Below are 22,849 nucleotides of genomic sequence, written 5' to 3'. Positions count from 1 at the left end.
ACAATTATCTGGATAATTCCGCCTCAAAACGTGCTTCGTGATGATTGACATAAATGTGTTTTCTTCTCTGGGCTCCATTTTTACAATAGATGGAACAGCGGAGCTGCAGTAACAGCTTTCTATTTACAGTAAATTTAAAGGGAATATACCTTCTTTGCTCCTGCTTTACACTTTATATCTGGTGCGAAGGAATGCTTTATAAATATGATGCTACCTGACAGTTTGGCTTAGAAGGAAAATAAAATTATTTCTTGCCTGGATTATCCAAATATCAGATATCGATCCCAATTCTTCACTTCAGTAGCCTTCTAGAATTGGGTTAACAAGAGTGATTAATTTAGAGGCAACTCATGGATCACTCTAAGTGGGCTAGGACCTATACTGATTTATCATTTCATAGGAATTTCGAGTTTACACACATACACATGCAATCACAAGCACACAAACTCACACCCTCACTGTGGACACACACAAACACACAGTGCCCTGTTTAACAGAACTCTGGGGAAGGGTATTCATATTTAGCAACATATTTAGCAATCTTTAGAATCCTTTCCAAGACATCTACGATATTGGCGAATTATAATCCTACTTAATAAAATGAAAAGGAAGGAGAAGGAAACTGCTATTTGTTGAGCACCTAATTTGCACCATGCTCTACGGTGCATGTTGCTTTATTTCATTAACTCTTTATATGACCCTTGTCAGAAAGGCATTGTGAGATGAGAAAACTGAGGAGGCTTAGAAAGGTCTAGTACCTTGCCCAAAGTCAAACAGCTAAGAAGTGGCAGGCCCAAGAGACCAAACTAAGATTCATCTTGTTCTGAAATCAGACCCACTGATATACCAGGAGATTAAAGGACATAAGGACATGTACAGATCTCAAGGGCATATACAGTGAAGTAAAAAAAATAAATAAACCGCCTAAACAGAAGGTGAGAAATCTTTAGTTTTCTGGATGAGCCAAATGACACCCTGGCATCTGCAGTGACGATACAGGTACAGAAAGAAACATCCTTTCTTCTCTTTTTGGCACACTAAGATGTATAAACCCTAGTAAACCACTGGCATTCTCAGATTTTTTTTAAAATAAATTTATTTATTTTACTTATTTATTATTTTTGGCTGCATTGGGTCTTCGTTGCTGCACGCGGGCTTTCTCTAGTTGCAGCGAGTGGGGGCTACTCTTCCTTGCGGTGCGTGGGCTTCTCATTGCAGTGGCTTCTCTTGCTGCAGAGCACAGGCTCTGGGAGTGTGGGCTTCAGTAGTTGTGGCTCGCGGGCTTCAGTAGTTGTGGCTCGAGGGCTCTAGAGCTCAGGCTCAGTAGTTGCAGCACAAGGGCTTAGTTGCTCCGCAGCATGTGGGATCTTCCCGGACCAGGGCTCGAACCCGTGTTCCCTGCATTGGCAGGCAGATTCTTAACCACTGCGCCACCAGGGAAGCCCCATTCTCAGATTATAAATCAACAGTTTCAACTCTTCCTAAGTGATGCCAAATACCTATGACATGTAATAATTCGCAATTGCCCCAAAACACAAATTCGGACTTTATGTACCATGAGGCTGGTACGTAGAAGTGAGTCACTTAGTGAGCGAGGAAACCTAGTTTACCACCCAGTATTCTCCCCTAACTTGGGTTTGTTAGTTTTCACTTGTTGCGATGTTCATAGTCTGTTGAGGAGAACCAGGTGATAGGGTAGTTATTAATGAATATCAAAGTTATTTTAGGTGAGGAGAAGGAAGGAGCCCACTGAAATGAGGGCTTGCCAGCTATATTGGGGCTATAAAGAGAAACTTGCTGAGCTACCATTAGAGAGACGCCCGAGCATTTCCTAGATTTTAGCGCTTGCAGGACTCAACCGCTAAAATGGAGGGCTCACCATATACGTTGCACCTCTCGAGTTCCATATTTTGGGTCCAAGGTGAATCAATAAGACATTTCAGTTCCCAGAGTTACTGACTGCCATGAATTAAAGTGCGATGGACCCATGATGTTGTGCTACACTAACTGACCTCTACTCACTTCAAGTTTACTGCCACCCCATCATACTAACCATCCACTGCTAACCTCGACCATGACTATTGTTCTGCGAAACCTTACCATTCTCTTCTACCACCCAAGGACTGATTTCTCCTTTAGCTGCCAAAACTGGTGAGCACTTTGGGATCCATACTGATGAATTAAACATTATCATCTGGTACATCCTAAATATCTGTGGTGGGCTTGGCACCCCAAGAGAACATACCTTAAATACAGTGATGTGAAGAAGGCAGAGAAAAAAAATGTTCTTCCTTCTTGATCCTAACAACAATTGTCCTACTTCACAATGAATAGCAAAGGAAAGTTTGAATGTGAAAACTTAATTTCTACAGTCAAAGACTGTCAAGATAAACATCTGAATGATTGTTCCTACAGATTCTTCAAGAGCTGCCTTCATATATATGGATACAACTGCTTTCTTGAACTAACAGGAGATGATATGTTAGAAATATAAAATCATGACAGTTTTGAAGTCTACAGAACTCACCCAACATTCATTCATCACAACTTGAATAAAAATGGGTAGGACGACAGGGCAATCCTGGAAAGGGAGCTCTACCTCCTTCCCTTTGTCCCTTTGCTTCACTTCTCTTCTTGTCTCTCTTCATTCTCCATAAGGGGCCCATACAGATACTTCCACCACAAGGTATAAGACCTGAGTGCAGAAAGACACCTTAGAAAGCACCTTGGCCAAAGCCCTCCTATGTCCTTCCCTACATTAGCTAGTTGCTGATGCAACTGTAGCCCTAATGCCAGTCTCTCCATTCTCAGCTAAGGGTTGTCACCACACAGAAATAGAGACAATGGCAAATGACATTAAGTCAAAATGAAACATAATTAAGATGATGAATCATCAAAATAGTTCAGATCTGCCAGCCATGATTTGCTTTTTTTAATAGTATATATTTCATTCAGAGAAGAAAACTAACAGTGCTACAAGTATAGACACAAATTTAATTACAAACACCCAAAATAAACTTTAATCTAAAATATGGATTTACAATAAGGAAAATACTTGAAGGAAGCTTATTTAATAATGTCATTTTGCCACTATTCCTTACATGTGATAATGAAAAAAGGCAAATTTCACTTTCTCCCACTAATTTTTTTTATATCTTTATTGGAGTATAATTGCTTTACAATGGTGTGTTAGTTTCTGCTGTATAACAAAGTGAATCCGCTATACGTATACATATATCCCCATATCTCCTCCCTCTTGCGTCTCCCTCCCACCCTCCCTATCCCACCCCTCTAGTTGGACACAGAGTGAAGTAAGTCAGAAAGAGAAAAACAAATACCGTATGCTAACACATATATATGGAATCTTAAAAAAAAAAAAAAAGGTTCTGAAGAACCTAGGGGCAGGACAGGAATAAGGACGCACACAGAGAATGGACTCTCCCACTAATTTTTAATTAACAGCTGATACCTCTGTCCTGAGTTGTCACTCCAATTCTCTGTAACTCAATCCAAATATCATATTTAAATTAGAAAAGGAAATAGCACTGCTCTAACTCTTGTGGTTAACTAGCTTCACAAACAAGTGGGGAATGGTCCTTTTGTCAAATACTGTATAAGCTCTTTTAGCTATATAATTCATAAAACAATGCACCAAGATTGGCATTATGGGACGTTAAATGCAGAATCAGCTTGGTAGTCCTCTTTTCATTGTCAAGTAAGAAACTGTGAAGATAAATGAATCTTGGGAATTTCAAGATCTGGAATGTGACGCCAGCTGGTACATGGAAGAAATGAATTCAATCAGGCTACCTGATGTTTCCTGCTGCTGCCTGGAGCAGGGCAGTCTGCAAGGTTGTAACAGGACCCAATTTGTCCTTGTCTCTCTCATAGTTTAAATGCCAGGGGAAAAAATGATCTCTTTAACTCTATTTAAAGAAAGAAAAAATATGTAAGCTGAAGGAAACTTCATAGCAAACCTAATACACTGGATTTTAGAGACTGAGGTGGAATTTTGACAAATGATTTTAGCTGTTATAGTTTAATAGATAGGAAGGCTGATATTGTACAATGGCTAGTTTCTAAAAATAGAGATGCATTTTTTAAACCAAACTTGTGCTTTTAACCCTCTGGATTTCACTTGATAAAAGCCATAGTTCAACGAGACGTAAAACCAGTATTTTAGAAGTTTGAATGAACTACTTACTGTACTGTTCTATGAAACATTCTAATTAACTTTACATGTTTTTTAAATAGTGTCTCCAAAGTTCATTTGTGTGAAAAACATGTATTAAGTACCTACTCTGTAGTGAATTCTAAATGCTGAATGCTGGAGATACAGTTAAATAAGACATACTCCCTCCTTCAGGGGACTTAATTTCCAAAACATAAAGGTGCTGAAAATCAAACCACAAATAGCAGTCTGCCCTTTTACAAAATCATCTGGTGATAAGAGAAAAATATGTAATGATTATATTAGTCCCTGAACTTCAAGAATGGTGTGAAGTAGAGCTACTATTTGATCAAGGATAGAAATGAGTAAGATTTTTCAGTCTGGAAGGACAATGTCAGAGATGGGTTATAATTAAAAGCTGTAAAATTGGGAATAATATGCATAATTTAAATTTAATCACTGTCATCCTGCAAGATCCAATCTTCTACTTTTCTCTAATATGATTTCTCCCTCAGAGATCTGGTCCACTTTCATACCCTCAACCATAACCTCCCTCTTGGCAACTCTGAGTTAACCTCATTCTCTGTCCTATGCTGGAAAGTTCTACTAAGATATCTTACTATTACTTTAAATTTAAGGTTTTTTAAAAAACCAGCACCTCAATCCCGGAACCAGCCTCCTCTCTTGCTTTCTCCATTTTTGTTATTAAGGCCATTCTTTTTTTTTTTTTTTTTTATAAATTTATTTTATTTTTGGCTGTGTTGGGTCTTCGTTGCTGCGCGCGGGCTTTCTCTAGTTGTGGCGAGCGGGGGCTACTCTTCGTTGCAGTGCGTGGGCTTCTCATTGTGGTGGCTTCTCTTGTTGAGGAGCACGGGCTCTAGGCGTGCGGGCTTCAGTAGTTGTGGCACGCAGGCTTCAGTAGTTGTGGCCCGTGGGCTCTAGAGCGCAGGCTCAGTAGTTGTGGCGCACGGGCTTAGTTGCTCTGTGGCATGTGGGATCTTTCTGGTCCAGGGCTCGAACCCGTGTCCCCTGCATTGACAGGCGGATTCTTAACCACTGCACCACCAGGGAAGCCCAAGGCCATTCTTAAATTCACTCAGATGCAAACTCTGATGTCATCTCCTTTGACTCCACCTCCTTCTTGCACAATATATCACCAAGCTCTCTCAGGTGTTCATCCAAGCCACTTTAATTTTTCCTTTCCACCTCTACCACTCCAGTTCAAGTACATATAACACCATAGTTACACTGTGGTAACAACAAAGTCAGCAATTAATAATCTCTTACTTGGTTCCCAGGTCTTCAGTCCTATAACTCTCCAATCTGCCTGCACAACAAATTGGCCTCAACAAATATTTGTTAAATATATGCCGAATTAATTTCCTAAGCTGTCACTTCCAATCTTCTTCTCCAGACAATCTTTGACAATTTATTCGCTAATTTCATAAAAACAAACTGGAACTCCTTAGTCTAGCATTGAAGATCTTCGTTGACATATGCCCAAGATACTTTTCTAGAATTTTCCCTCCTGACTCCTGCATGTGGACTTACATCTCCAGTGAAACTGGTCCCTTCACTACCCACCCCCAAATACCCATCACTTTCCAGGGTCTTCCTGAATCTTTCCCATCTTTTAAGATGCAATAATTCTCATTTGATGTTTATTATGTGACCCCTTTTATTGTTAGAAATCTGTATAATATCACCTTCTAAATTCCAGTGTAACCTATTAGGTTGAACCATACGAAATTGTCACTATTTAACTAATCTTTTACCAAAAAAATAGCAATTTCATATGGTTCAATATAATAAGCATTATATCTTTATGCTCCAGAGTTCCTAGAATATGCCACACATAATGGATATTCAATTCTATTCGATCCAACTTTCTTTACCACCCTCATTTGTAAGCTGGGCAAGGAAGTGGGTAGATAAGAATTTGCTAGTGCAGAGGTAGCAGTTTCTTTCCAGCTTGATATTCCTTCAGGACTCATCATAACTTTGACTTCGTAGTCACATTAGCATCTCCACACTGAAAAGACTATTTCCTGTTTCACTTAGGATAGGCTGGCCTGTTGTAGCTAGGATGTTTCAGTCACAGCCCTCTGGTAAAATTAATAGGTTCTGTGTTGATTACCTACTGGCTGCTGTACAACAGAAACTTATTTCCCTACCATTCTGGAGACTAGAAGTCCAAAATCAAGGTGTCAGCAGAGACAGGCTTCCTCTGAGACTGGACAGAACTCCTTCTTGCCTCTTCCTTGCTTCTGGTAGTCACTGTCAATCCTTGGCGATCCCTGACTTTCAGCTGCAGCACTTCAAGCTCTGCCTCCACTGTCACATAGCATCTCTACTCATGTGTCTGTGCCTGTGTCTCTTCTCTTCTTACAAGGATACCAGTCATATCAGATTAAGGACCCATCCTACTCTAGTATGACCTCATCTTAACTAATTATGTCTGCAGTGACCCCATTTCCAAATAAGATCACATTCTGAGGTACTGTGAGTTAGGGATTCAACATTATCTTTTTTTTGGGGGGGGACACATGTCAACATATAACAAGTTCATTCTTCAAAGTTGTAGTTTATCTGAAATGTACGAAAGTATACTTTTATACAACTTATCTTTAAATAACTGAACTTTTAAAAATTATATAAATTGAAGTAAGCATTTAAAGTAAGCAAGCATGCAGGCACTATGCAGTAGCCTTCTGAACTATTATTAACTTATTCCAGTCCATAATCTTATGCATAGAATCAGTTACAATCTCCTCTTGTAACTTACATAGTGAGGAATTCAACCCAATCTTTGAGTTTATCCAGGCTCCAGACACTCATTTACTACCTGGGATGACAGTGGTTGCAACCTCTTTTCTGAATTCATGAATTTTTACTCCCTTGTGACTGTTATTACCTGCCCTCTGCAAATAAATGGAGAAAAGACATCATTTTACCTTTTAACCTTTCCTATTCACTTGTTTCTATTTAATTCCCCTGATGTTTCCAAGCACATTCCTAACTGAACTTTCCACTATCTAGCTGCCCAGATCTCACTCTGAGGCCCTCTTCTCTGCTGTAGGCTAGTCATTCATCTATACTATTCTCCTTTAGCACCTTACCCAACTCACTACATTGTCTCTACAACCCCTTTATACTATATACCAAAAAGAATGTTATCCAATGGAGATAAAACTTTTGATATTCATAAAGAGAAGACTGTGCTGTCACATAAACTCAATCCAGAGAATTAATGTGCTGAATTAGAAACTCTACCGGCACAAATATATTTAACCACAGCAATGGATATCATAATCAATCATTTTAATCAATCATTTAAAGAACCAAAATCACACACAGTAGGGGAACAGATATCTGTTTGCTTATTTAAATGTTACATATATATTTAAAAAAAAATACATATAGTCACTGCAGATGTAATTACTTAAAATGAGGTCATACTAGAGTAGGATGTGTCCTTAATCTGATATGATATATATTTCATATTATAACAATTTAATAGAATATTAAGTAGCTATTAAAACAATAATTATGAAGGTGATTTAACAATGAACATGCACATGTAATATTAATAAAAATCTATATGAAAATGTTTCTCTGATTTTATTATAGCTATGAAAATACTGTAAGAAGAGAAGAGCAATACTAATTGATTCTAGAAGTGGTAGAAAAATATGTTTAAATGTGTGGTAAATTTTAAAGCTAGCTAATAGAAGAGCATAAATAGCATATGCAGTTATCAAACTACTAGAGGTAAAAATTGAAACAAAGGAAATTCAATAAGTAAAACAAAAGGCTGGAAAAGAAAAGAGAAATTGTGGTTAAGAGAAAACATGAAATAAATCAGATGGCAAGAATGCATCCTACATATCAGGAATAACAATAAATGTAAAATTGGTTAAATAACCATGCTGAAAGATAGAGAGTCTCAGGGCAAACACACAGATAAAATAAATTCCAGACATGTTGTTTATAAAGGACATTTTTTTTTATTTCATTGAAGTACAATTGATTTACAATGTTGTGTTAATTTCTGCTGTACAGCAAAGTGACTCAGTTATACATCTATATATACTTTTTCATATTCTTTTCCATTCTGGTTTATCACAGGATATTGAATATAGTTCCCTGGACCTTGTTGTTTATCCATCTTATATACAATAGTGTGTATCTACTAACCCCAAGCACCCAATCCTTCCCTCTCGCAACCCCCCTCCCCCTTGGCAACCACAAGTCTGTTCACTATGTCTGTGAGTCTGTTTCTGTTCCATAGATATGTTCATTTGTGTCATATTTTAGATTCCACATATAAGTGATATAAGGTTATTTATCTCTTTCTGACTTACTTCGCTTAGTATGATAATATCTAGGTCCATCCATGTTGCTGCAAATGGCATTATTTCATTCTATTTTATGGCTGAATAGTACTCCACTCTGTATATGTACCACATCCTCTTCATCTATTCATCTCTCAATGGACATTTAGGTTGTTTCTATGTCTTGGCTATTGTACATAGTGCTGCTATGTACACAGGGGTGCATGTATCTTTTAGAATTATAGTTTTGTCTGGGTATACACCCAGGAGTGGGATTGCTAGATCATACGGCAACTCTATTTTAATTTTTTGAGTAACCTCCATAACGTTTTCCATAATGGCCGCACCAATTTACATTCCCACCAACAGTGCGAGAGGGTTCCCTTTTCTCCACATCCTCTCCAACATTTATTATTTGTAGACTTTTTAATGATGGCCATTCTGACTAGCATGAGGTGACATCTCATTGTAGTTTTGATGTGCATTTCTCTAATATTTAGCGATGATGAGCATCTTTTCATGTGCCTATTGGCCATCTGTATGTCTTCTTAGGAGAAATGTCTGTTTAGGTCTTCTGCCCATTTTTTTTTTTAAATTAAATTAATTTATTTATTTATTTTTGGCTGAGTTGGGTCTTTGCTGCGGTGCACGGGCCTCTCACTGCGGTGGCCTCTCCCGCTGCGGAGCACGGGCTCCAGGCGCATGGGCCTCAGCAGTTGTGTCACATGGGCTCAGCAGCTGCAGCTCGCGGGCTCCAGAGCGCAGGCTCAGCACCCGTGGTGCACGGGCCCAGCTGCTCCACAGCACGCGGGATCTTCCCGGACCAGGGCCTGAACCCGTGCCCCCCGCACTGGCAGGCAGACTCCCAACCACCACGCCACCAGGGAAGCCCCTGCCCATTTTTTGATTGGGTTGTTTTTTTGAACTGTATGATCTGTTTGTATATTGTGGAAATTAAGCCCTTGTCGATCACATCATTTGCAAATATTTTCTTTCAGTCTGTAGGTGGTCCTTTCATTTTATTTATGGCTTCCTTTGTTGTACAGAAGCTTGTAAGTTTGAAAGTTTGATTAGGTCCAATTTGTTTATTTTTGCTTTTATTTGTATTGCCTTGGGAGACTGACCTAAGAAAACACTGGTACAATTTATGTCAGAGAATATTTTGCCTATGTTCTCTTCTAGGAGTTTTATGGTATCATGTCATATTTAAGTCTTGAAGCCATTTTGAATTTATTTTTATGTATGGTGTGAGGGTTTATTCTAACTTCACTGATTTACATGCAGCTGTCCAGCTTTTCCAACACCACTTGCTGAAGAGACTGTCTCAAAGACACTCTTTTTTTTTTTTTATAAATTTATTTATTTTATTTTTTTATTTTTGGCTGTGTTGGGTCTTCGTTGCTGTGCATGGACTTTCTCTAGTTGCTGCGAGCAGGGGCTACTCTTTGCTGTGGTGCGCGGGCTTCTCATTGTGGTGGCTTCTCTTGTTGCGGAGCACGGGCTCTAAGCCCGCGGGCTTCAGTAATTGTGGCACATGGGCTCAGTAGTTGTGGCTCACAGGCTCTAAAGCACAGGCTCAGTACTTGTGGTGCACAGGCTTAGTTGCTTTGCAGCATGTGGGATCTTCCCAGGCCAGGGCTCGAAGCTGTGCCCCCTGCATTGGCAGGCGGATTCTTAACCACTGCGCCACCAGGGAGGCCCCTCAAAGACATTCTTAAAATGAAAAATAATGCTTTAAAATATAGGGATTGGGACTTCCCTGGTGGCACAGTGGTTAAGACTCTGTGCTCCCAATGCAGGGAGCCTGGGTTCGATCCCTGGTCAGGGAACTAGATCCCACATTCATGTTGCAACTAAGAGTCCGCATGCCTCAACTAAGGAGGCTGCAATGCTGCAACTAAGGAGCCAGCGAGCCGCAACCAAGGAGCCCACGAGCCACAATTAAGGAGTCCACCTGCTGCAACTAAAAAGCTCACGTGCCAAAACTAAGGAGCCGGCAAGCTGCAACTAAGGAGCCCACCTGCCGCAGCTAAAGAGCAAACGAGCCGCAACTAAGGAGCCGGCGAGCCTCAACTAAGGAGCCCACCTGCTGCAACTAAGACCCGGTGCAACCAATTAAATAAATAAATAAATAATTTAAAAAATATATAGGAATTAAAATGATACCCAAGCCAAAATTAGCTAAAAGAAAAGTGGAGTAGAATTCAAGGTGAAAATGGACTAAAGAAATTATATTTATTTTTATGTTGATGAATAATATAATACAAGAAGATACAATAATCAAAACTTTTTCTGCATGTAACAAGATAGCTTCAAAATATTTAAGTAGGGCTTCCCTGGTGGCACAGTGGTTAAGAATTTGCCTGCCATTGCAGGGGACACAGATTCAAGCCTTGGTCCGGGAAGATCCCACATGCTGCAGAGCAACTAAGCCTGTGCACCACAACTACTGAGCCCCCATGCCACAACTACTGAAGCCCGTGCGCCTAGAGCCTGTGCTTGGCAACAAGAGAAGCCACCGCAATGAGAAGCCTGCGCACCACAATGAAGAGCAGCCCCTGCTTGCCACAACTAGACAAAGCCCACACACAGCAATGAAGACCCAATGCAGACAAAAAAAATAAATAATATAAATAAATTCTTAAAAAAAGAAAAAGATTTTAAAAAATATTTAAATAACTACTTATAAAGCAAACAAACAAAAAACAAAAAGGATAAATTATGAGTCATGAATTGCAGTGGAACACTCTAACCACTTTTTGCAGAAGTTCAGTTTATAAATTAAGTCATAAGAGTGAGATGACTAACAACTGAACTAGTAGCATATACTAGATATCTTACATACCATCTTTTTAAATATCCATAAAAATATTTACAAATGACTGTGTTAAATAAGCCATATGAAAATTTTCAAAAAAATTTAAAAAAAACATTTGGACCAAATTCTCTGAGAACAGTGGAAAGAAAAAATTTTTAATTCTTAACAATTTAAGAGTATCCTTCTATGAATTCCAGCACATTTATAGATTCTTTACAACAAAAAAGGCAATTTACCACATGCTACTTTACTAGAGGTTTAATAGAAAAAATAATCTTCTTGTGTTAAGGTGCATAGAAAAACTATATTTTAAAATCCTCTAGAAATAACTGATAATCAGAGGACTAGATATCAAAACACTGCACTGCAGGCCAAGTGATACCAAGAGGAAAATTTATTGCACTAAAAGCATTTATTAGAAAACCTAAAACTTTGAAAATAACATTACTCCAAGATGCTAAAAAATAACACCAAAAAAAGTAGATGAGATCATTATAACAACAAAAGTTAAAATTCCATTTATAGAAAACCAAAAGAGGGTGTTCCCTCGTGATCCAGTGATTAAGAATCTGCCTTCCAATGCAGGGGACATGGGTTCAATCCCTGGTCGGGGAAATAATTTCCCACATGCCATGGTGCAACTAAGCCTGCGCGCCACAACTACTGAGCCCGTGCACACTAGAGCCCGCACGCCACAATTAGAGAGCCCTCATGCCACAACTATTGAGCCTGTGTGCTCTGGAGCCTGCGCACCACAACTAGAGAGCCTGCATACCGCAACTACTGAGCCCATGCACCACAACTAGAGAGAAGCCCACGTGCCACAACAAAGAACCCACACACCACAACGAAAGACCAGGCATGCCGCAGTGAAGATCCCGCGTGCCTCAACTAAGACCTGATGCAGCCAAATAAATATTTTAAAAAGAAAGAAAATTAAAAGAAAATCATAAGGATGTAGTTGACCTGAACAACACTGTCAACCAGCTTGATCTGATTGACATTTATAGAACACTCCACCAAACAAAGCAGAATACACAATTTTTTCAAATATACATGAAACATTTACCAAGATAAGCTATCTTATGGGCCATAAAACAAATCTTAACAAATTTCAAAGGACTGAAATAATACAAAATATATTCTCTGAAAATAATAAATTAAACCATTTATAGAAGATAGAGCACATATGTCTCCTACTTATTTCTTAAAAAAAAAATTCAATGACAGTAAAGGAATTATTTTTTTAAAACAGTCACAGATTTCCAAAGACACAAACAGGAGAAGAACAAACAGAAACAGAATTTTGCTACCTGCAAAGCAAATGAACAAATGGTTGCCTATGTACCAGAATTGAGAAAGCTGAATCCTATGCCAGCAATGGAGAAAGCCAAGAAGAACTTGATTTATACCACAGATCCTCCAAAATGCATCAAAATTTGTTGTTCTAGTTACCTCTGAAGTGCAGAGATGAAGAGGCTAAGACAAGAAGATAAAATCAACATCTGGTGAGGGAAAAAAGATCTCCCATCTCACTCCAGGCAGTCAGGAAAGGTCTCTCTACTACCCAGAAGAAGACTGTAGTTTATTCTCTGGAGGGGAAAAAAATACAGGTTCTGTAGACTGCGGGATACCATGCACAGTTGAGAGAAGGGTACCACACTGAAAGTGTGGTATGATTTGCATGCTGAATGTTAAGACTTCTAACTTTCTTCCTCTACTTGGCTCTCAAAATATGGCAGCCAGGGTTATACACCACCACCGCCCCCTACCCCCACCCAGCAGGGAAATGGAAGAGTATTTTTCTAGGAACTCTGACTGCCAAGAAGAAATATACTAAAAAAATGACATTACGGAGTATGTCTACAGAAAGGTCTAGCCAGAAGCTACAGACAACAAGTCTCAGCTATCTGCAAAGAAGTCCCTGATGAGCATTTAGTGCTCACCTGTTATGCACAAGTGAACACTCAAAAATCCCTAGACGTTAGAAGACCTCTGGGACTTCCCTGGTGGCACAGTGGTTAAGAATCTGCCTGCCAATGCAGGGGACACGGGTTCAAGCCCTGGTCCAGGAAAGATCCCACATGCCGCGGAGCAACTAAGCCCGTGCGCCACAACTACTGAAGCCCAAGCACCTAGAGCCCATGCTCCGCAACAAGAGAAGCCACTGCAGTGAGAAGCCCACACACCACAATGAAGAGTAGCCCCCGCTCGCCGCAACTAGAGAAAGCCTGCGCAGCAACGAAGACCCAACGCAACCAAGAATTAATTAATTAATTACGATTAGAAGACCTCTAATATCACACACACACACAGAGATAAAAAATCAAAGCAAAAGTTGGAAGAAATAGAAAGAAAGGGAAAGAAAACTTAAAGAAAAACTATCGTTATTTTCCCTGTAAGGAAACGAGAAGATGTTGCTTCTAGGAAAGAAGAGAAGGATGCTTTAAAACAAAGGAATATTCCAAGAATTAACAAGAAAATCAAATGATAGCTGTTTTTAAAATTGTAAAAGGAGGGAAAATATTATTCAGGATCTCCCAGAAGTCAAAGTAAAAGGACAAAGAGATGGAGAAGAAGAGAGAAAATGAAATCACAGGACACTTCCAAGAGGTCTAACATCCCAATAAAAGAAGTTCCAGAAAGAGAGAAGAGAAGATGGAGAGGAAGAAATCATCAAAAAACATTATTCAGAAATATTTCCCACAACTGAAAGACATGAGTTTCCAGATTGAAAGAACCCACCAATAGATAAAAATAGATCCTCTCCATGTCACACCATCAGGAAATCTCAGAACATTAAATAAAGAGAAGATCCTCAAAGCTTTCAGAGAGAGAAAAAAATAGGTCTCATAAAAAGCAGAATGACATGAGACTTCTCAGTGGCATCACTGGAAATTAAAAGACAAGGAGGCATTTTCTTTTAAAATTCTGAAGAAAAGTGATCTCCAACCAAAATTTATATAGGCAGCTAAAGTATTACTGCAAAGATAATTTCTAAAAAGTCACCTTCTATGAACTCTTCTCTGTATGGAAGTTAAGAGAGGTGCTCTATCATAATGAGGTAGTAAACCAAGAGGAGAGGAAGACATAGGATCCAGAAAACCAGGAGCCAAAACAAGAGAAGAGAAAGGAACTCTCAGGAGGATGGTGGAGTAAGATACTGAGATGACTACTTGGAACAGCTTAGAGAGCAACTAAGTAAGGCAAGAACTGTTCTGAAGGCTCCCAGAGTGATTTCTTCCAGAAGATAACACTGAATGAACACTTGATGAACATGAATATATTGAGAGGAATGTGGGGTTGAATTAAGGATAAGAACATAGAAAATGAAGCAAATGTAAAAAGAAGATAATACCTCTGAGGAAAATTAAAAGGTTTTGCAGAAAGGAAAATTAAACCGAGTAATCAACTGTGAATAACATTTCCTTGGTTCTCAACCTTGGCCCAACATTAGAATCATCTAAGGAGCTTTTAAAACTTCAGATGCCCAAACCACACCTGGATCAATTAAATCAGAAATAGGCATCAGTATTATTTGTTTTAATCTTCATTTTATTTATTTATTTTTTGGCTGTGTTGGGTCTTCATTGTTGCACACAGGCTTTCTCTAGTTGTGGCGAGCGGGGGCTACTGTTTGTTGCGGTGCGCAGACTTCTCATTGCAGTGGCTTCTCTTGTTGCGGAGCACAGGCTCTAAGCGCACGGGTTTCAGTAGTTGTGGCCTGCGGGCTCTAGAGCGCAGGCTCAGTAGTTGTGGCTTGCAGGCTCTAGAGCGCAGGCTCAGTAGTTGTGGCTCATGGGCTTAGTTGCTCCACGGCATGTGGGATCCTCCCGGACCAGGGATCGAACCTGTGTCCCCTGAATTGGCAGGCAGATTCTTATCCACTGTGCCACCAGGGAAGCCCCAGGCATCAGTATTTTTTAAGCTCCCCAAGTGATTTAAATGGACAGCCAATATGAAAACCACTGACTTACTCATAATAATGTAAATCCTGAATATTGATGTAAGCAAAACTACAACAAATTGGGAGCCTGGGGAGCATGGTTAGAAAATGCGGGAATGATAAGGATGGGGAGTAGATGGATAGAAAGTTAATTCTCCATTGTATATGATGGGAAGTCAGTTGATAATGCTTGAAACTGAGACATCAAGAAGTAGCCATATAAGCATGCTATATAGACATATGGAAATAATATCACATGAATCATCTAAAACACTTGAGAGCAAGAAATAGGAGCAAGAGGACTCCATGTTTCTTATAAGGTGCCTTGTAAAAGTGCTTGATTCTTTAAACTATGTGCATATGTGACTTTGACAAAAATAAAAAACAAATTTTAAAAATAAATAAAAGCTAAAATAATAATGTAGAAAATAACCACAAGAAGAAAAAACCAAACCCAGTTTTTTGAAAAAGCTAATTAAGTAACAAAAACACAGCTAAGAAAAAGAGAACACAAACACACACTTGGATTCTGAAATGAGAATAACTAGAGATAGAGATAATACTAAATAAAATTGTAAGAAAACAATATGTATCACTTTACACTTAATAAATTTGAAAGCCAGATGACCTGAATGATTTTCTAAACTATATAAGTTAGTTACCGAAATAGACTTAAGACGTAAAAAACATGAAGAGGCTGATGATCATGAAAGAAATTTAAAAACCTACCAGGAGAAAAGTCACCAGGAAGAGAAGGTTTCAATACAGCTTCCTATATTGTGTATAAATAGTTCCAGATCATAGGAAAGTAAGAAAATCTTCTCAAATTATACTATGAGCTTAATTTAACGCCATTACTACAGCAGACCAAAAAAAACCAAAAAACAAAACAAAAAAACTAAAACCATATGACACTCTGCTATAAATAAGTAGATTCTAAGTAAGGGACTTCGGGACTTCCTGGTGGGCTAGTGGTTAAAAATCTGCCTTCCAATGCAGGGGACGTGGGTTCGATCCCTGGTCAGGGAACTAAGATCCCACATGCCGTGGAGCAACTAAGCCCGTGCACTGCAACTACTGAGCCTGTGTGCCACAACTACAGAGTCCACACGCTCTGGAGCCTGTGCACCACAACTAGAGAGAAGCCCACACACCACAACTAGAGAGAAGCCCGCGTGCTACAACAAAAGATCCTGAGTGCCACAACTAAGACCCAACACAGCCAAAAATAAAATAAAATAAATAAATAAATATTTTAAAAAAAAGAAAAAAAGTAAGGGACTTCCCTGGTGGTCCAGTGATTAAGAATACGCCTTCCAATGCAGGGGATGGGGGTTCAATCCCTGGTCGGGAACTAAGACCTCACATGCTGCGGGGCAACTAAGCCCACGCGCTGCAACTACTGAGCACGTGGGCCACAACTAGAGAGCCCACACACCACAACTACGGAGCCCACACGCTCTGGAGCCCACGCGCCACAACTACAGAGCCCACGACCTCTGCAGCCCGCACACCACAACTAGAGACCCCACGCACCGCAACTACTGAGCCTGTGCACCACAACTAAAGAGAAGCATGCATGTCACAAGGAGGAGCTCACGCACCACAGCAGAGGATCCCGCGTGCTGCAACTAACACCCAATGCAGCCAAAAAAAAAAAATACATATATATATTTCTAAGTAAATATTAGCAAATTGAGTCTGTGATTAAAATAATATATTATTATGATCAAGTAATTAAAATGGAAATAATTTTTATCCTTTTGACCCATCAGATTAGCAAATTATTAAAAGATTTATTACAGTCAATGTTGACAGTGGTGTGTAGAAATGGTACTCTCTTGCAATACCACTGGGAGCATAAACTTTATAGTTTTTTAAATGAGAAATTGACAGCTTCAATCTAAATTTAACTAAACTGAAGATATCTTTCACCCTGACAATTCCACTTCTAAATATCTATTCTAGAAAAGAATATGTATATTCAAGGATGCTCATTTCAACATTATTTGTGAGTAGAAAATGAGGAACAATCTAAATGTCCATCAGTAGAGGAGTGGCTAAGTATCTTATGCTCCATGTATATTTTGAAATACTATATAGCAGTTTTAAAAATGAGACTGATTTCAAAGGAAAGATATGTCAAAAACATATTAAGTGACCTTTTTTTTTTTTTTTAGATTCCATATATATGTGTTAGCATACGGTATTTGTTTTTCTCTTGGTCATGAAGAACCTAGGAGCAAGACAGGAATAAAGACGCAGACCTACTAGAGAATGGACTTGAGGATACGGGGAGGGGGAAGGGTAAGCTGGGACAAAGTGAGAGAGTGGCATGGACATATATACACTACCAAACGTAAAATAGACAGCTAGTGGGAAGCAGCCGCATAGCACAGGGAGATCAGCTCGGTGCTTTGTGACCACCTAGAGGGGTGGGATAGGGAGGGAGGAAGACGCAAGAGGGAAGAGATATGGGGATATATGTATATGTATAACTGATTCACTTTGTTATAAAGCAGAAACTAACACACCATTGTAAAGCAATTATACTCTAATAAAGATGTAAAAAATATATATATATATATATATATATATATATATACATAGTAAGACGTAACAGGAGTCCAGGAAAGGGGGCATCAATTAAGAGCAGAGTTATAAGGATGATTTCAAAAAGAAAACATATTAAGTGAAGAAAATGTGTTGCTCAATTTGTATAGTTTAAAAATATATTTCTGTTTGTATGTATATATATGTATATTAAGCTACATTGAAAGAATTAAATGGATGTATATTAGGCCTTTAATAATGGTTAAGGATGACCTAATAAGGATCATGAGGTTTAAGGGGAGAGGAGTAAGTGAAGGGTAACTTTCATTTTTCACTCTATATATTTCTGTGTTTGAATTTTTCCAATGAGAATGTATTCATGTAATTGTATAATTAAAATTAACCAATTAAAATGTAAAGATCACATATGTGTGGAAAGATCCTGAAAAGAAGGAAGAAATATTTTTAAATGGAAACAATTGTACACTTGTTTTTGTTTGATTTAAGGTGGTATGATCCTGAGCATTTAAAAAAATATTCTAATGTTTTTATACAGAGCTGGGTTTGTATGACTGCCCCAACCCAATGAGACAGTTTAAATATTACCAAATGGGCGTCTCTGGTGGCGCAGTGGTTAAGAATCCGCCTGCCAATGCAGGGGACACGGGTTTGAGCCCTGGTCCGGGAATACCCCACATGCCATGGAGCAACTAAGCCCGTGTGCCACAACTACTGAGCCTGCGCTCTAGAGCCCGCGAGCTACAACTACTGAGCCCATGTGCTACAGCTACTGAAGCCCACACACCTACAGCCCGTGCTCCGCAACAAGAGAAGCCACTGCAATGAGAAGCCCGCACACTGCAACCAAGAGTAGCCCCTGCTCGCCGCAACCAGAGAAAAGCCCGCGCAGAAACAAAGACCCAATGCAGCCCAAAATAAATAAATTTTAAATACATACATACATACATACATACATACATACCAAACATCACAAGAAGATTTTGGAAACAAAAGTTTGAAGAAGGTGACAAACAAGCTATCCTTCCATTCCAAAATGTGTCACCGTTTCACAACCTAGAAAAAAGATAAATATGTCCCTGGAATATTTAAAATTTCAATTTAACTATATCCTCACTCACAAATTTTGACAATCCAATGAGACACTTACCTGATGTAAGAATATTACTGGGTCCAAAGCAAGCCTTCCCATAGTAGATAAGAGGGATTCTTTTTGTTAACCAAACAAGCAACTTACTACATGATTAAAGAGAATATGCAAATGGTCCCAAACTGTTTCCCATTTCTCCTGATGGTAAACAAATCCTCTGACACATAAAAAATTTAGAAATCAACTAATTGAGTGTGACATAAAATGTTTCACCTGTGAGGTAGCCTTAACGAGTAATCAGTTTTATGGAATCAAATCCTGACTTTACTAGCCTCAAAAATCCAACCTTCATATAGTAATTTAAGTATCTAAGATATAATTTCTGTCCTGTGGTCCGAAAAATAAGTAGTTAAATATGAAACTTTTTGGCATAACTTAGTAATAGAGACATCTCTGTTTTCATCCTGTTTCCAACTTGGTGATAATATTTTCCTTCATTTTCCTATTTCCTTTAGACGTAGGATATTCAGGCCATGATTTATTTTAATGAAATTCAGAGAACAGAATTTCCACATAAAACACTGCCAACATACCTCTCTATCTTTAACTTAAGGATCCTTGTTGCTCGCCATAAATATGACTTGGCCACTCCATGATAACAAATTAGACAGCAAAAGCCCTTACAGGGCTTCCCTGGTGGCGCAGTGGTTGAGAGTCTGCCTGCCAATGCAGGGGTCAGGGGTTCGGGCCCTGGTCTGGGAAGATTCCACATGCCACGGAGCGGCTGGGCCCGTGAGCCACAATTACTGAGCCTGCACGTTACTGAGCCAAACCCCAGTTTAAAACTGCAGAATAACAGTACTTACCATACAGAAAATGTAGCCTGTGCTCCGCAACAAGAGAGGCCGCGATAGTGGGGGGCCCGTGCATCGCGATGAAGAGTGGCCCCCACTTGCCACAACTAGAGAAAGCCCTCACACAGAAACGAAGACCCAACACAGCCATAAATAAATAAATAAATAAAAATTAAAACAAACAAAAAAACAAGTTCCATTTAAAAAAAAAAAGCACTTAGAGTTTTACATTAATGCTTCACACTTTGCAGACTCCAGGGGACCATTTAAAGTACTGCAGGACTACTGTATATAAAATAGATAACTAATAAGAACCTACTGTATAGCACAAGGAACTCTACTTACTACTCTGTAATGACCTATATGGAAAAAGAATCTAAGAAATAGTGGATATATGTACATGTATAACTGATTCACTTTGCTGTATGGCAGAAACTAACACAACATTGTAAATCAACTACACTCCAAGAAAAATTAATTAAAAAAATAAAGTACTGTGGAAGGTGGGGTGGGAGACAAATGAATTGATTCATGAAGTTACTTCCCTGTAGCCCTCCTCCTGTCACTGGGATCACCTTTCCTCTCAAGGCTCAACTAGCCCCAGGCTTTGAGATAAATCCTGACCTTAGTCTTCAGAAATTTAAGGTGCTATAGTTTATCAACATGACTCAGGATCAAGTCACTCTACACCTCTGGCTCTGTCTGACACTGTGCCTAATTATAATCTGTGGGTTTTCTTCCATTTTCACAAGATAAGGTTTCTCCCAGTATCACTGATCTAGCAGCTAAGTCCACGACTTGTTCTCTAGTTCCAGAATCCCTGAGAATCTATAGAGGCTAAACAAGACAGATCTTGGTGTGGATCTCAGCTCTACCACTTGCCAGCGGTCTTACTTTGGGCAAGTTTCTTAGTTTCTCCAAACCCCAGTTTAAAACTGCAGAATAACAGTACTTACCATACAGAAAATGTAGCACAGTGTATGTCACAAAGTAGATGCTGGGTAAATGTTAATCCCCACCACTCACATGTTTTGTGCTGATTTTTCTTTGATAACTGAGCAATCTATCAGAACCTCTGAAACTGGGAATTGGTCTTGCTGCTCTTCCAAATCTATATGCCAGCCCCTGAGCTAAGCCTCTGAAATAAGTCAGCAACATCTTCTGTCTACTCAAATTTCTGACTTTGGCCAACATTGACCTCTTTGGGATCCTTGCTTTTTGAGAGACACATGACTGATAATTTCTTCTCTCCTGATGTTCTTTCAGAACACTATGCTCCATCCTGGCTCAACAGCTCTGTATCATGTGAACTTGGATTTGTAGCCCAGTGCCTGCCCCAACTCATTGGATGATTTGATTGAGAAGTGTCTCTAAAATCCTGCTGAGATGATTCACTGGGTCTATCCATGGAATGCCTTCTGAAACTCATATATCACAAGTGCTCTTCACTTTCAAAGCAGAAAAAAAAGAAAAAGTAAAAAGTAGTGGCTTGACTTTCCCCCAGGTCCCTTCCCTGACTTTGACCCTGAGAGAGCTATTTGGATGAGACAGAATTCCACTATCAAGCTGGTGAAAGAGAGCCACTAAATTATTGCCTGATTCCTATTATTTATCAGCATTACGCTAAAAACTCTATATTCATTATTGCAAATGCTCACAACACTGCAAGGTAACACTGCCCCCCTTTCACAGGTGGGGAAATTGAGGCCCTATAAGGTTAAATAATCTTCTCAAGTCCAGAAACCAGCAAGGAACAGAGCTGGAATATGAACACTTATTTATTTCAAAGTCTACAAGGGTTCTTCAAAAATGGTGGATTCCTTTCTCACTCTACCACATTTCCCATCATTACACCATTACATATAAATTAACAGACTACTTCAAAATGTTTTTTAAAATGTTGAAGTTGCCAGAGTAATTTGTTTCTTTTTCTTTTTTTTTCTTTTTTTAAAAAATTACTTATTTTATTTTTGGCTGCATTGGGTCTTTGTTGCTGCACACGGGCTTTCTCTAGTTGCGGCGAGCGGGGGCTACTCTTCGTTGCGGTGCGCGGGCTTCTCACTGCGGTGGCTTCTCTAGTTGCAGAGCACGGGCTCTAGGCATGCGGGCTTCAGTAGTTCTGGCACGTGGGCCTAGAGAACAGGCTCAGTAGTTGTGGCACACGGGCTTAGCTGCTCCGCGGCATGTGGGATCTTCCCGAACCAGGGCTCAAACCCGTGTCCCCTGCATTGGCAGGCGGATTCTTAACCACTGCGCCACCAGGGAAGCCCAGTAATTTGTTTCTTGATCAAGAAAAATCAGCCCATGAATCTGTATACATATTTCTTTGTCTAACAGCTAGCACTTATTCATCATTTGTATTATGTTTACCACCATTCAATTTATGTGTATTAACTCATTTAGTCCTATGAGCTAGGTAATATTAACATTATTATTTTATAGTTGAAGAAAACAAGCACAGAGAGGTTAAGTAAATTGCCCAGGATCATACTGGCAGAGCTATTATGAGAATCCAGGCAGTCTAGCTGCAGAGCCCAAGCTCTTATCATGTTTTACTGCCTCTCAACAATCAGAATAATTGTGTAAATTCTCCACTTAACTTTGCATGTATAAATAACTTAAGGATCTAATCAATTCCTTTGATATCTGAAGCTACCAAAAACCATTCGTTGAAAAACAAAGAGTAACATGTTGCTTGTGGATCATACTCCCTGATTATTCATCACACTTTAGTATCTGACTCTTTTCCTCCATAAAGATTGAAGACATAAAATTCTTCATGTTACTGTAGAAGTCACACTTATCTGAAAAGGGTACATTTCAGGATAAAGTAGAATCTTTTTCCCGGAAAATAATTTCTCCTTCCATAACAATAAAGAAGACTGTTTTACTCCATTTGGGTAGCACTCTTTAGATTCTGGCAGGAATGTAATATACCAAAACCAGAGTTTATCATCTAAAGCCTGCAGTAAAGTCATTTTTAAAAATTTATATACTATATACTCAACAATCTCATACATTATAACTTTCTGGTGTGAACAACAATAATCAATAAAGCATTTCAT

This window comes from Balaenoptera physalus (assembly GCF_965194825.1).
Source record: "Balaenoptera physalus genome assembly, chromosome: X".
Lineage (NCBI taxonomy): Eukaryota > Metazoa > Chordata > Mammalia > Artiodactyla > Balaenopteridae > Balaenoptera > Balaenoptera physalus.
This window is presented reverse-complemented; position numbering follows the sequence as displayed.